Raw genomic sequence first — 17,204 nt, forward strand, 5'->3', positions numbered from 1 at the left:
CGAAGTCTTAGTCATAGGGTCCCGTTTTACCCTTTGGGTACGGAACCCTAAAAATGATAAGTTAGTAATACATTGGTTGCATAATGTATTACTTATTTAACTTTTATTTAAAAGGACAAAAATCTTTTCTTATGCGCGGAAAACAGGGTGTCAGGCAAACGGATTTTAAGTCTTTTTTAATGTTCGATATCGAATCATGGTTTTAAAGACATCTGGAAATAAATCAACCAGATTGAGTTTTTTTTTGTGAATGTGAGTCTGATCAGATAGTTTTGACTAAGGAATGCAAATCGGTTATTTTTTGTATGGAAATAATCGGTTTTTAACCGAAACCGCGGTTATTTCCATACAAAAAATAACCGATTTGCATTCCTTAGTTTTGACTGAAGTTGTATGAAGACTTTTGGAACAGAGACAAAAACTAAAATTCCTTTCTAACTAGATTTTTACGGAACCCGAAAACCCCGTAATCAGCAAACGAGTGCATTTTAAAGTTTAATCTGTCTTTTATTCAGTAATTGGATGGTACGTGCTCGTAGTTTAGGTCGTGAAATACTTGCTTGTTTTGGCCCCAGTTGAAATTCTCCCCGGTAGGAGAAGTCAGATTTTGTAAAAATGTGATATCTACATGATATCTGTCTACAGATGATGTAATTCTATTGCCGCTATAACAACATTATACTATAGTTCGTTTTTTTTAGCTTTAGAAAGAACTTGAAAGAAGGTAAGCGATCTTAGCATGTCTTTTAATTGAAAAACGCTTTTAAAAAATCAGTAACTATTATGAAAGCAAAAGAATATAAAGTATCGTTTAGATTCATAATTGCTACATATTTGCCGTAATTTATTTTTAAAATATGTTTTTCAATTAAAAGACACATAAAGATTGTTTACCTTATCCGAATGCTAAAAAAATCGAACTATAAAAAAACGAATAAAATATGGTTTACTAATATGTGGCCGAAAATTGTATGGCAAATTATCACTTCCCAAACTATTTTTCCCATAGTATCATTTGGCAAAACTATCAGATGGCAAACCAATGTTTCGCATATATAACATGTCGCAAATGATTATTTACAATATTATTGTATGGCAAAATATTTAGTTGGTCATGTTTCAAAATGTCTTTTATTGTTATGTCGAATGTATTGATAGGCATAAATTATTTTTCGCCTAATATTGTGATGCATACTACTAAATACCCTAATAATATAGTACTCAACTACTCATGGTACAAATTACAGTAGCATTTTATTTCGTTACGTAGGTAGTTTTTTCGAGATGTGCAGTTCAATGATGGAGGTAGTAATTTTGTTTACTACATTTCTGGCAACAGTTTGTTTTCGTGGGGTCGCAATTTTTACCTAACCTAACCCACTTTTCTGGCAACAGTTCGTTTTCTTGGGGGTCGCAGTTCTAACCTAACCTAACCCACCTTTCAGGCAACAGTTTGTTTTCGTGGGGTCGCAGTTCTGACCTAACCTAACCCACTTTTCTGGCAACAGCTCGTTTTCTTGGGGGTTGCTGTTCTAACCTAACCTAACCCACTTTTCTGGCAACAGTTCGTTTTCTTGGGGGTTGCAGTTCTAATCTAACCTAACCCACTTTTCTGGCAACAGTTCGTTTTCTTGGGGGTGGCAGTTCTAACCTAACCTAACCCACCTTTCAGGCAACAGTTTGTTTTCGTAGGGTCGCAGTTCTAACCTAACCTAACCCACTTTTCTGCCAACAGTTCGTTTTCTTGGGGGTCACAGTTCTAATCTAACCTAACCCACCTTTCAGGCAACAGTTTGTTTTCGTGGGGACGCAGTTCTAACCTAACCTAAGCCACTTTTCTGGTAACAGTTCGTTTTCTTCGGGGTTGCAGTTCTAACCTAACCTAACCCACTTTTCTGGCAACAGTTCGTTTTCTTGGGGGTCGCAGTTCTAACCTAACCCACCTTTCAGGCAACAGTTTGTTTTCGTGGGGTCGCAGTTCTAACCTAACCTAACCCACTTTTCTGGCAACAGTTCGTTTTCTCGGGGGTCGCAGTTCTAACCTAACCTAACCCACCTTTCAGGTAACAGTTTGTTTTCGTGGGGTCGCAGTTCTAACCTAACCTAACCCACTTTTCTGGCAACAGTTTGTTTTCGTGGGATCGCAGTTCTAACGTAACCTAACCCACTTTTCTGGCAACAGTTCGTTTTCTCGGGGGTCGCAGTTCTAACCTAACCCACCTTTGAGGCAACAGTTTGTTTTCGTGGGGTCGCAGTTCTAACCTAACCTAACCCACTTTTCTGGCAACAGTTCGTTTTCTTGGGGATTGCAGTCATCTAACCTAAAACATGTTGGTACAGTCATCAAATCTATTAGCGTAGTGGCACCCGTCCATGGAAATATGTAGATACGTTTGTTAAAACAAAGCCACCAACAGGTCAAATAGCCATCACAATTTATTATGAAAAGTAAGTATAAATCCCACCAAAAACATTCTGTAAAAAACTAGCCAAGTCTCGATGGAGCTGCTTGTTTATCTCTAAAAAGTAATGAAATCTAGACAAAGTCGTGCCAAGTCTAAGGTTCCTTACTGCGATTTCTTTATTATTATAGTTAATGTTGTGTGACTTGGCCGTTGAAGGGTACACAAGGGTACAAAACCAGGTGCTCCATGACACCATTGCACCAATCTGTCGCCAGAACCGCTACCCATTGACGATGGAAAATTGCCACTTGGAAAACGTTGATTCAATAACCAGTCAATTGTAGGCTTGATAAAGCTGCGTATTTCAATAATACTTATGTATGGGCGAGCCTGAAACAAACACTTCTTTTTGGTGCAATGGCAGATTGGTGCAATGGTGTCATGGAGCACCTGGTTTTGTACCCTTGTGTACCCTTCAACGGCCAAGTCACACAACATTAACTATAATAATAAAGAAATCGCAGTAAGGAACCTTAGACTTGGCACGACTTTGTCTAGATTTCATTACTTTTTAGAGATAAACAAGCAGCTCCATCGAGACTTGGCTAGTTTTTTACAGAATGTTTTTGGTGGGATTTCACTTCTTTTTGTAGAAACGTGGGCATATTGATTTATTTTATTTATTATAAAGCGTTGCGAGACTTGCACCTTTTTACATGTAATGTTTTTGATGGGATCTCATCTCTTTTTGTAGGCAGTCCTTCTTTTCGGGTACTCATACCCATACTATGTATACACATATCATAACTAAACATATCTTCATTCATACTCACATCGTACATCGTAGTGTACCTTTACTTTACCTACTATTTGTAGGAACTGCAACAGTAACTTTGTAATATCATATATTTATATGGGATTACAAACTTACTTATGCAGTTCTGAGATCTTTAAAACGTGACTGATATTGCAATATTTTTAGGTTTTCCCTTTATGTGGCCATTAAACCCTAACTCTGTACCAAATTTCAGCTCTCTGAGTTTATGGGAAGTACTAGTTCTATTCTGATGATCATGAGTGAGTTTCATAAATGCGAAACTTTGCTTTCGCTTAACTTCGGAACTAAATGACCTACAGACTTGAAATTTTGGATTTTAAGTATGTGATTATAGCTTACTGGATGACCAAAATTTCTGCGTTCTGGTCTTATCCAGAGGTTCTCAAATAGGGGCCTGAAAATGCGGCGAAATGGTTCCAGTAAAGGATGGTACGGCAGTGTTTGCTTCGCGCTCGACTTGGCGGGGGCACTGCCGTGCCCCCCGATAAAGCAAACGTTTTTTGACAATTAAGAGTTAGCTAAGTTGAAACATTTGCTCAGTGACTATTTGTCTTAATGAATTTTGGTAAAATGAACATCTACTAAATAAAATTGTGATCAAATAAAAAGTATGCGAAGTTTCAATTTTGGCAAACGTTATGTAACAATAAATAGTTAGGTATAATAAAACATTTGCTTAGTGACTATTTTTCTAAATAAATCGTGGTAAAATGAACATCTGCTAAATAAAATTGTAGTCAAATAAAAATTATGCTAAATAATAATATGCTAAGCATTGGTTTGCCAACTAAAAGTACTGCAATAAGTTGGTTGGGAAGTGAAATTAGGCGAAAAATATTTCGGCGAGATGGCAGTACACCATAAAATATAAATATTGAGTGGGGCACCCATACAACAAACGTGATTTTTATGCCGGTTTTGCGTAATAGTACGGAACCCTTCGTGCGCGAGTCCGGTTTTTGTAGGATTAATCGCACAGGCCCCTTTCGCCGTGTTAACGTAACTTATTAGCTACAAATATCAGCATTTCATCCTCTCCATTGTGATGTTAACCTGCGTGTTGGAAACGTCCCGGGTCGCCGGTTCGATCCTAAAGAGCCCTAACAAATAGGGGTCCCTTGTACAACAAGGGTGCTTTCTGTGAAATTTGAAGCTGGAGTAAGGGCTATAATGTACGTGATTTGTTTGTGTTGTGAACGGCGGGAAGTTATTTTTTCGAGGGTTTTGTTATGTCGGTCGCGGTGAAATGTTTGTGGTTTTTCTTTGTCTAGCGAGCTAAGGGAACAGGGCCCGAAACTGTAACCTATAAACTATTTATAGCTTGATTATTTTTAGTGCCCTTCCTGTATTTTGTAAATCGGTAATACTTAAACATTGCTCAGGTATGTAATTTGGGTCATAAAGATAAGAAAAAGTTAGAGCATATCAAAAAAGACCTAAATATAATATACATTATTATACATTAATCTTGGCACCTTCTCATCATCATCTTCGCGTTATCTCGGTATTTTGCCACGGCTCATGGGAGCCTGGGGTCCGCTTGACAACTATGTAATCCTAAGAATTGTATAACCCTACCATAGTTTTAAATACTGTAATGCCTATCGAAAAAGTGCCTGAATCAGTATAGAATATAGATTGACGTATACAACAACAACAACAACACAAAACGGCACAATTCAATCACCTGCCTAAAACAGTACATTGCTGAAAATCACAAGGTTATCCTCTAAAGATAAACCGATCCAACCGATTGCGTCACAATCGACAAATACCCGGCAATGTCGACAACTCCCAAACAAAAGCGCAAATCGACGTAATCCCCTAACAATGAGAACAGACGACTTGTCGAGCCTTAATAACCCCCCTTTCGAATTATACAAGCCGGAATGGGACTTGCAGTTCGATTGCCGAACCATAATAGGTGTTACTTGATTTATTTGCTATCACGCGGTGACTTCAAATTTGGACGTTATTCGGCTTGGAATAAGATTGAGTTTTGGTTGTAGATGTTGGTGAAAATAGGAGTTTGCGATAGTAATTGGGAGTCTGTCGAAAGTTGGTCGAGTGAGGTAATGTTTTGGATGAAATCCGCTTGGAACTGAAGTGTCTTTGAATTTTGGAAACAATAGACTGGTTGTTGTTTGTCTGTCATCACAAGTTTAGTGCTAAAGATAACTATGGCCCACTTGCATCATTCCTCTAACCCGGGGTTAACTGGTTAAACTTGGAGTTACCATGATTACTAGTAAAATTTGACACGGGGTTAACGGCTTAACCGCTTAACCACGGGTTAGTGGAATGGTGCAAGTGGGCCTTAACTGAATAAAAAAACTCACTCGAGGTACTTTTTTATGCAATACATTGTAACATACTGCGTACCGTAGTCAACATTGGCCATTCGTCAACCTTATTACCAACACATAGGATCCACTGTTGGTCAGTTAAATATTGTTTTATTTCGTTACATTTGTAAATGCGAATGCGACCGCCAGGCGATATATTAGTCGCGTCGCGCGTTAATGGTCATGTGGCTTTACAACGCCCGGCTATTTCGCGTATTGTGACGGTAAAAATAAAAAACCGGACAAGAGTCGCCCACCGAGGGTTCCGTACTTTTTAGTATTTGTTGTTATAGCGGCAACAGAAATACATCATCTGTGAAAATTTCAACTGTCTTGTTATCACGGTCAACGAGATACAGCCAGGTGACAGACAGAGGGACTGACGAACTGACGGACTGACGGACAGACGGACAGACGGACAGACGGACAGTGGAGTCTTAGTAATAGGGTCCCGTTTTTACCCTTTGTGTACGGAACCCTAAAAACAAATAGGTACCTGATTTGGTGGACCGTGGAAATAATTGTAGGAACAGCAGTAAAATTTTATGTTAGTCGTAGATTTCACTTTAAAATAATTATTTTTTACCCCTGGCAGAAAAAGGGGTGTTATATATAAAGTTATATCGTGTGTGTTGCGCGTACCATTACCAATACCGATGAATGAACCGATTTAAAAGCGGTTTTTTATTTCAATCGAAAGTGTAAATCGAGATTTAATTTTGTCAGGAGCTTTTAAATTTTTATAAGATATTGTATACTTTTTAACGAAACCTGCAAACGAGGGTAAAAGAAAAATGAACGTGATCTAGCCATATCATGATATTAATTATATTATATAAAATTATTATTAATTAATTATATTAAATTAATTATTTATAATAATAATAAATTATTTATTTCAGGCCAGTTTGCCCACAGATTGTTAGTTACACTTATACAGACTTACAACACTAGAGTTACTACATCTTAACCTAGGTCTCCCAGTTTTTTTTGTGTTTTTTTTGGGTTTGGATATTATGATGATTGATATTCGTCTATAAAATATGTATATAAGTAAATATATAAATGTATTAGTATTTTTTTATAATTATACAAACTAGATTTAGTTCCATGACTCCATAAGCTCGCGTACACATATGGCCACTGAAACGTTTGAATCCGAAACGAGCGGAGTGGTTAAATGGCCAGAAGACGAGACAGACGAGACACTTGGGGACACGACAAAGGAACGCTTGTTTCGAGCACGTAACGATACGGCGAGAGTGTCGTGTTGAGATTGATACTGTCTTTTCGAGTGTTAGTATAGTTCTTATATAGTATCTTATCTTATATAGTATTCTTGAAAGTGATTAAGTATGTATATTTGCAATAGACTGGTTGTTGTGCGTCTGTCATCACAAGTTGAGTACTAATGAAAACTTAACTATATAACAAAATTCACTTATTTTCATGAAAACTGGACTTATAAGTAAATAAGTTTTACCTCGTAAAGTCGTAGTAAATGGCCGGACAGACAGACAGACAGGTGTACGAGTGATCCTATAAGGGTTCCGTTTTTTCCTTTTGAAGTACGGAACACTAAAAATAACGATCCTCGTCCTCGTTTTTCTAATAATTGTATGGTTCTTTATTGCTGCATAGTGTGAAATCATTTCATTACTTAAATAAAAAAAAATGTAGGCACGAATTGGTGGTGTTCCCATGGAAAAATTGAATTTCGCGTCTTTTTCTACTGAAAAAGTGGGAAGAACCAGTGAATCCGAAACGAGCGGAGTGGTTAAATGGCCAGTCGAGACACTTGGGGACACGACAAAGGAACGCTTGTTTCGAGCACGTAACGATACGGCGAGAGTGTCGTGTTGAGATGGATGCTGTCTTTTTGCGAGTGTAGTTTCTTAAAAGCGGTTTAAGTATATTTGTATTGTTTAATAAGTATTTATATAATAAATAAATATTATACGACATTTTTACCCAAATTGACTTAGCCCAAGAGAGGATGTTCAAGAAGGCTTATATTATATAGTATGATTTATTTATCATGATTTATCAGTTTGAATTTAAATTAATCTTGTTATTTTTTATGAATTTATTTTGCGCTCGCCGGTTAGTTTATAAATAAATATATTTTCTTATGATAAAACTATTAAAAATACACACCCATACCTATGATGTATGTGATTCGTTGTTTTTGATACTTTATTACTTATAAAATACTTTTAGACCAAAAAACAGATATATTACTACTTCCGTTCGTTTACAATTAAGATAAATAAATTAATAATTTTATTTTACCATATTTAAAAAAAAGTTGGCAATCCTATTATACAAATGAGTATGACAACTGAATAAACTGTACCACAAACCACAATACATATAATTATATTTAATAATGTTATTAAGAGTTTCAAGAAGTAACTGTTTCCTTTTACTAAGTGGTTCAGTCCAGAAACTCTCAGTATCACCTAAGTATTCTCAACGCTTTTTAACATAATTATGTCCGTCCAAGTGACAGTGAATAATGAGAGTTTTATGCAACTCTTGTCAAGTGCAAGATAAAATTCGTTTCATAAACATCTTGAGTAAAGGTTATCTTAGCAGATAACAAAATGTCTTTCACGGTACATATATGGTGCTACTTTACCGCACTAGTGCGATAATTAGCACATTACGTGAGTACGTGACTATGACAAAAATTTAAAGGTCCATATGTACTGTAAAACGATGTACGATACACGTGCGAATAGGTGATTCGCAACTCGTGTCGATTAGAACACTCCCTTCGGTCACTTTTTAATTTATCGTCACTCGTTGCGAATTTCCTATTTTCCGCACTTGTGTCGTAATGTATTTATTTAGAAGCAAGTCCCTTCTTTTGTTATTGTTATGTTAGTTTATTTCTACCTGAATTTAAGTAAAATGCAAGTACAAGCATAATCTCTTACCATGCACTTAAGGGGCCCACTGATTAACCGGCCGCCGGACGGTATCGGCCTGTCAGTTAGAACAAAATTTTGACAGTTCCGAACAACTGACAGGCCGATACCGTCCGGCGGACTGTTAATCAGTGGGCCCCATTAAAGGTAAACTGGTGCGCAACACGAACTTGGAACCACGTACATACAGCAACCCTTAACTGTCCATTTGTGGACCTTATGCCTTTTGTAATAAGGTTTACCAACTATCAGTGAACAGTGAGGGCGATGGTATAAACAGCAACAGTCATAACTGTCCATAAGTGGACCTTATGCCTTTTGTAATAAGGTTTACGAACTGTCAGTTAACAGTGAGGGCGATGGCACTTAGCTACGAGAGGGCTTCTACCTCTTGTAAAATGTCGGCTAGCACGAAAATGTCGCTGACACCTGACACTTCACACTACTGTAGAGTAATAATGTCTGCGAGACCGAGGTTTGCTCAGAAAACGTATTAAAACTCAGAAATGCGCGTTTTCCCAGAGATAACACCTAGCTAGATCGATTTTTCGCTTCTGAAAACCCCCATATAGCCAACTTCATTGAAATCGTTAAACCAGTTTCCGAGATCCCCAAAATATATAAATAAAAAACATATACAAGAATTGCTCGTTTAAATACCTCCTAAATCCTAACCCTAAACATAAACTTTATATATTTTAAGTAATATAAATGTAAACCTTCATCAGTATGTGTATCAGAGACCGACATTTAAATCAATGTACGTCTATATCCGAAGCTACAAAATAATACTGCGGTCCCAGGGCTGTATTCAACCACAACAAATGTAATTCAAGTTCAATCCTGATCCGATGCACTCTCACAGCAGTTCCAAGCTTGTAAAAACCGGACAAGTGCGAGTCGGACTCGCCCACCGAGGGTTCTGTACTTTTTACTATTTGTTGTTATAGCGCCAACAGAAATACATCATCTGTGGAAATTTCAACTGTCTAGCTATCACGGTTCATGAGATACAGCCTCGTGACAGACGGACAGTGGAGTCTTAGTAATAGGGTCCCTTTTTACTCATTTGGTTCGGTACCCTAAAAAGGAAAGAACGAAATGATCCATCCTCTAATATTTGTTGACTTTTCTTGTTGACAGAAACTTCAAAATCATTTGATAGATTTTTGCGGATTGGATCCTTTGCCCTAAATTAAGTCTAATTGATAATGCATCTCTTTTATTTACACGGATTCTGTATTACTCGTTTGTGAGAAAAGATTTGAATGATAGTCGCCTTCTATTCGCTGATAAGGCCCGGGCCCGCCATACCACATTTTCTTAATTTTTCTTTTAACCTTCTTTTATAGTATATTGGGATGAACTCCGTTTGTTTGATAAAACACTGAAACTGAAGAAATGTTACTTTATTCGGTTTATGAAAGGTTTCTAATTAGATTGAAACGGAGTGTGCACTGTAATGCACATTGGGCCTTATCAGGTTATCTCTCGTCAGTTTTAAATACAATCCCAATTCACCAGAATCACATTCGAGAATGGCTTATTATTAACCGAGCAACTAAAATATTAACCAGGTACTTTAATTGGGCATATAATAATATAATTTGGCTGTGCATTAATATTTTAGCGCAAAAAATATATATTAGCCTCAAATATAAGCATCATATTATTAAAAAAACTGGCAGCAAAATCAAGCCACCCAAAAAAATGATAGGGAACTTGAAGTGATAGGTTGGCGACTAAAATAATAATATGGCAACTAATATTGTAAAGCGATCATAAAATTTAGTTATCATCTAGTTGTTCACACCTAAGTAATCAACTATAGTCATAACTGAGCATGTCGTTTCAGCTAGGTAGTATTTTAACACGAAAGCAGTTAAATTTAATGAATATTGGCAGTGGCAGAATAGACCCGCCGCTTTTCTTCAGCATTCCCCGCACGCTCCCTGCGCGGGGGTTTCCATCAAATTCATAATGTTAGTATGTCAGTAGTCATGTTTTATTCATACGTGAGCTCTGTATGTTTGGGTGTCACTAAAATATTTCCCGACTTGTGAACGCGAAGCATTTGTGATGGTTTCGTTGATGTTTTCTATGAATTTTAATTTCTTTTTTGGAATATACTTACCCATAGCGGAAATAATAAGGTATGTGTAGTGTGAAAAACTAAAATTATTTATTTATTTATCGCTTGTATCGTGGGTTGAACAGTGAGTTGCAAGCGCATACCTACTTTGTGAACGAATTTCATTCATAAAGTGGGTATGCTCTTTTGTAGTTGTGTGTAGGTATATAATCAATACATTTAACCTTTTAAATAGGAATATTTAAAAAAATCATTTATTTCAGACGACAGATTCCATAATATGATTAGTAACTCTTAACTTAACAAATATAGAGCCAATAATAGATTAAAGGATTAAAGATGTCAAGATTTGATTAAAATTACAGTGTACCTAATGTTAATTGATTTTGTAATTCCAGTATTGAATTTTATTAATAGGTACCGTGCTCTTCTTCACTGTGGTTATATTTAATATTAATCTTTATACCAAAAGTGGAAAATAGCGCATACAATTTAATTTTTATTCGCTTAAAGTTTTGTTTATTTTCTTATACTAAGTAGCAGAATTTGAAAGTGATATTAACGGTGTTAACATGACAATTAGGTTGCAATATTAACTTCCTGACTAACTAAAGTAGGTACCTAAATCAGTTTCATTTTTTGGTTGCATTGCCAGATGTTTAATGTTGTAAAGACAAACACGACGTTTTGCTGTTTGTGTGTTGTTCTGAATAAATAAATAACAAGTTTCTAACTCCCGGTGACCAGAGTTACCGGCTGGGTAATGGCGAACAAGTTAACCTAAGCAACATATTAGTTCTGTGCAAATGTTACCCGGGGTTGCAATAACTATAAATTTACTTCCTCGGTAATAATACTAATAATATTATATTATAATACTAATCGTTCAAATTGGGAATAAGTAGGCTTTTGCAGACAACCAAATGAACTTTTGATCTTTAATTTAGTGCAACATAAAAAAATGTTATCAAAAGTCTATACCAGGGATGCGGATATTTAAAGTAACACATCTGCGGATGCGGATGTCAAGATTTGGTACTTAAAAAACGTCAAATATTACATTTTTAGTAATTTTTATTAAAAAAAACAAAACGTTTAGTATTTGAGCAAGAATATAGGTGCGTTTTATTTAATAAACAGTAACTTGGTCGACTTTTCGGGATCTAGACGATTTCGTTATTATATATAATGACAAAATTACCTAGCCTGGTCGCCATCCGCATCCGCATGAGCTCCGCATTGATTTTATGCGGATGCGGATGCAAATGCGGATGTTCCGCGGATCCGGATGCGAATATTCGCAACATCCCTGGTCTATACAGTCATTCGACACGGCGGAGTCACAGGGAGGCGGGTCGTGCGCACCCGAGCTACATCGCTGTCATCGCCATTGTTAGCAGCTCGGTACACGTCAAAGGCCATCGGACCACTGTTACCATATCGTATCTTAAATTTCGAATCAGGCCGTCAAACCACAAAATACGTTTAGTGTTAGCTGTTAGTACTTAAAATCTGAAGTCTGGCGCCGACGGGCCGAGGCATTTGCCAAATGTATGATTAACGGGTGAAAAACAGACGTAGGTAGTACGCTTCGGTGCATCAACGATATATTTAATAGTACAGTCAGTTATGTATGCTAAAACCATAACATGAAATGAAAATTCTTGGATGATGTCACTCAATTGTAAAGCTTTTTAAAACGATATAAAACTCTTCTTAGGCCCTCAATTTCATGTGAGGATAGTTTATAAACAGCAATATAAGTTGTGACTTGTAAAGGCGCAGACTTAGGTTACTTTAAAAAAAACCGGACAAATGCGAGTCGGACTCGCCCACCGAGGGTTCCGTACTTTTTAGTGTTTCTTGTAGCGGCAACAGAAATAGGCTACAAATATAATGACCACCAAAAAATACTTTGGTACCCTAAATAAAAAAATCATGCTTACCAAAAAAAATTACTGAACACCAAAAAAATAAGCCCTAAAAATACAAAAGTACCACCATTTTAATTACGACTGCACTTCAAATTGTATTCAAATACCAAATATATTGAATGATCACCAAAAATCATTAATGATCACCAAATCTTGAAGACCAAATTAATGCGATATTTTCACCTAAATAAACCACTGTGATTACCAAAAAATTTATACATATTACCAAATAAAGTAAACTGATGCCAAAATTACTAGCCCCTCCCGCTCAACCCCCCGTAGCCCGCACCGCATACCTGATCCTAATCTACTTTTCTAGTAGCATTTCGTTATGCTGCTAGAAAAGTAAGTTAAATTGCTATCAGTTAAGTGGGTTAGGTTACGTTAGCACTGCGACCCTTACAGAAACGAAATGGTACTAGAAAGGTAGGTTAGGTTAAGTTTCAACTGCTACCCATACAGATACGAAATGCTACTAGAAAAGTGGGTTAGGTTAGGTTTGAACTGCGATCTTTACAGAAACGAAATGCTACTAGAAAAGTGGGTTAGGTTAGGTTCGAAGTGCGACCCTTTCAGAAAAGAAATGCTACTAGAAAAGTGGGTTAGGTTAGGTTTGAACTGCGACCCTTACAGAAAAGAAATGTTACTAGAAAAGTGGGTTAGGTTAGGTTTGAACTGTGACCTTTACAGAAACGAAATGCTACTAGAAAAGTGGGTTAGGTTAGGTTTGAACTGCGACCCTTGCAGAAAAGAAATGCTACTAGAAAAGTGGGTTAGGTTAGGTTTGAACTGCGGCCCTTACAGAAACGAAATGCTACTAGAAAAGTGGGTTAGGTTAGGTTAGAACTGCGAATGTTACAGAAATAAAATGCTACTAGAAAAAGGTGACGAAGTGGATTAGTTAATTTAATAGGATAACGATATATTAAACATTTTTAATTAAAATGTGGTTACAATTATGCTGGTCATTTACTATTTTTGGGTTTACAGTGATTATTTTGGAGTCATTTGCTTTAATAGGATAGCAAGATTTAAAAATTTGGTTATCATTTTACATTAAAATGGAGTTCAAATTTTGGTGGTCATTTACTATTTTTGGGTTTACAATGATTATTTTGGTGTCATTTTCTTTAATAGGATAGCAAGATGTAAAAATTTGGTTATCATTTCACATTAAAATGGGGTTTGAAATTTGGTAATCATTTACTATTTTTGGGTCAATAATGATTAATTTGGTGTCATTTCCTTTAAAAGGATAGTAAAATGTAATAAAATTGGTAATCATTTCACATTAAAATGGTGTTATAATTTTGGTGATCATTCATTATTTTAGGGTGGTAAAATAGATTTTTTTGGTATTAAATTTTATTAAATCTGGTGATCAGTTAAATAGCAGCCACAGAAATACATCGTCTGTGAAAATTTCTACTCTCTAGTTATCACGGTTCATGAGATATAGCCTGGTGACAGACAGACGGACAGTGGAGTCTTAGTAATAGGGTCCCGTTTTTACCCTTTGGGTACGGAACCCTAAAAATAACGCCACCGTTGGCTGCACGACCGGACGTTAATTTTGACGGTTCCGTAATAAAACGGCGGTTTCAAACGACTAGTGATACGTTTGTACAACTCTACAGTTCGTATAGCTTACGTAGTGGAAATAGGACTTTATTGTGTAAGCAATTAAGTTGACTTTAAGCAATTAAGTTGACTTTTTGTTGCGAAAGTACCTAATCTAAGGTCTGATTTAGACGGCGCGCAAACTCGCATGCGATTTTAGTTACATTGCGGACTGTTGGTTATGTCCTATTCAACCGACCGATCAAAAACCGCAATATGTGACGTCCCACGGGAAAAGGTACCTTATGGCGGTTGGCGCTTACGCTATTATTAACGCTGCTCCAATATTATTGCGGCGCTATGCGACGTAAGCGCCAGCCGCCATGAGGTACCTTTTCTCGTGGGACGTCACATATAAATAAACTCGCATGGGAGAAGCACTGTCTAAATGAGCCCTAATGAGGGAAGACCTAATGAGGAAGAAATTTGAAAATGTGGACGTTTTAATTTGTTATTGAAATGAACTCGAGTGACTTGCAGTGCATAAAGGAGCCCACAGATTACCAGTTCGCCGGACGATTTCAGTCTGTCAGTTGTTAGGAGCTGTCAAATTTTGCGTTTAACTGACAGGCCGATCTCGTCCGGCGTATTGGTAATCAGTGGGCCCCTTTTACACGCGGTCTCTCGGTCACCAAAATCGAGAAAGTACGAATTATCGCTTTATACATCCAATCAAATCGCCAAAAGCGAAATTGCAAAAAGTAAACAGATGTTTATTAAATAGAATATTACATACTTAAAAGACAAGGCAGTTATAAATATCACAGAACACACCATACAAAGTTACATCGAGCAAGAAACGCGCTCAAGCTAATATCAAATTCACTCAACTATCAAGTACCACCTTACTTTATTCCGGCGGCATTAAAAAAGGACTTTATTGCAATATATTAACGTTCAAATTGCAACGGTTAACGGTTCGAGGGAATAAAAGTTTGTTTACTTTCGGCCCACTATTCGCTGGGAATCCTGTCAGTCGTGCCAGAGATACGGAGTGAATAGACAACGCATGTATCGAATTTATTGGTGATTTTAGTTTGGTCAGTATGTTCAAATTTTCAAGTATGTACAGTCACGAGCTTTAATTTGGGACCCACCTAAGGTTGAATATCGTGTAGCAAACTGACGCTATTTAGAGCTAATATTTTAACGCAGTGTCATAATTCATTGACATAATGTTTACCATCGACATTTACTTACGTTTACATTTCTAGGGGCAACCACTCAATTACGTCAATTTGTGAAATAATACTTTTGAAAATGTCACTTTAAACAGATTATAAAACCGGAGTGATAACTTTTTGCAAAGAGGTTATCATTTCAAGGGTCCTATTGTATTTGTGCGCTAAGGCGTTTGTGAAAATCGTTGGATGTGCTTTGATACTTTTGATTATATACCAGTAATATTACATATAAATTTTTTGTACATAACTGAATGCCAGATAAACTTTGTAGGATAAATGATGATGGTTTTAGGTAAAGCGATTGTTTTATAACTTCATATTTCTAATTAATTAATTTAATCGTATGGCAAAAAAGATTTGTTTTTTCCTCAATATTTACAATTAAAATTACAGGATAAGTTTTGAACAAAGCATTCAAAATCTACTTGCCGTTAAAATGAATGTTAAAAATATACTTAGTTTGTAAAAACGCGTTCATTCGTTACTAAGTATTTCAAAAATTCTCGCGCAATTTATAACTTTGTCGTCCGTATTGGAAACAAATGTATGTTTCAACAAATAGGTCATATAGAAATATCACTTGGTTATACTTTTTTGCACACTCGGAGTTTACAACATTACACCACTTGTGTAGGTAGGTACTATAAAGTAATATATGTCTGTGTTTGTTTCGATACTAAAAGGCTTTGGCAGTAGTTTCATGTAGCGTAATGTAAGGGATTCAAAAGTTCGTAAAATATTTATTCTACTTTCTTAAGTTTGGTAGTTTTAAATATAAAACTAAATCGAGTACGGATGTAAGTATCTAGTTAAATGGGCTCTTGAGTGTTGTTGTTTATTTTATGTGTACTTTTAGGGTGTTCTACTTCGGTGTGACCTGTGATCTTTTGTGAACAGTGTTATTGCACTTTTTAACTGTTTTATAGTAACTTTGTTATAACCACAGTAGAAATTTAATGGTTATGGATCTTAGTCATAGGCATATGCTGAGGCATTGATTGGTATTAGAATAAGATGTACATAGGTATTTATAATAGGTAGGTAGGTTTGTAATTGTATAACTGCCGGATTCGTCAATTAATAGATCTGAAACTATATGGATTGTCAGTGTCAAAAGTGACGTACGGCTCGATTCGGAAAATGAATTAGATCTCTACTAGACCTCAACAAGTTACGATATGGATAATTGAAAGATATTTGTAAGATAGATATGTCAAATTTGACGTTTCCGCGATTCTGGAGGCCCTCTTGAACGATTTCGACAAGTTATGGCTTAGATATCCAAGTCACATCTAGTCGATATCTAATGTAAATCTAGTTGATCTCTATATCGTCTCTAGATCTTGTGATTATCTCGTTTCCCGAATACGCGTGGTAGTTGTTTGAAGAAACGTCACATTTGACACTGACACATCTAATCCATATCGTTTCCAGATCTATTAATTGACGTATCTTAAAGTTAGAATCGGGCCGTAAGTAGATTGTAATATTTGTGAATTGTATATTTAGAGTGCATTATTTTTTTTTATTATAGGTCAAGTTTTTTTTTATTTCACACCAAAATAAGCTATTTCCATTTCTATTTCAAATGTTGCTAAATATTACCCTTTTTTATAATTTTATTTACGTTGGCCTTCAATAAAGGAGTAGAAGTTTTCATAGGATCGCCAACGCACAAGTTACTTTATTTTTCTCGGGGTGAGAGAAACGGTATAAGAAAAGTTCTTGTACGTAAATATTTTTTAGTTAATTTTATGTGTGAATTAGCTTTATTTTTAGTGTTATCATTTCGTTTTTAAAATCAAGTATCACTTACTGTTTATTTTCCCTGCAAGTGTCCACCTTCCCCCATA

General features: G+C 36.2%; 1 protein-coding gene across 3 annotated transcripts in view; it reads left to right on the forward strand.

The window, feature by feature from the left end:
• LOC134675876 (heterogeneous nuclear ribonucleoprotein L) overlaps positions 1–17,204 on the forward strand; it is a 678,145-nt gene that overhangs the window by 560,571 nt on the left and 100,370 nt on the right. The gene's annotated exons all lie outside the window — the stretch shown is intronic.

The sequence above is a fragment of the Cydia fagiglandana genome, chromosome 23 (genome assembly GCF_963556715.1).
Source record: "Cydia fagiglandana chromosome 23, ilCydFagi1.1, whole genome shotgun sequence".
Taxonomy (NCBI): Eukaryota; Metazoa; Arthropoda; class Insecta; order Lepidoptera; family Tortricidae; genus Cydia; species Cydia fagiglandana.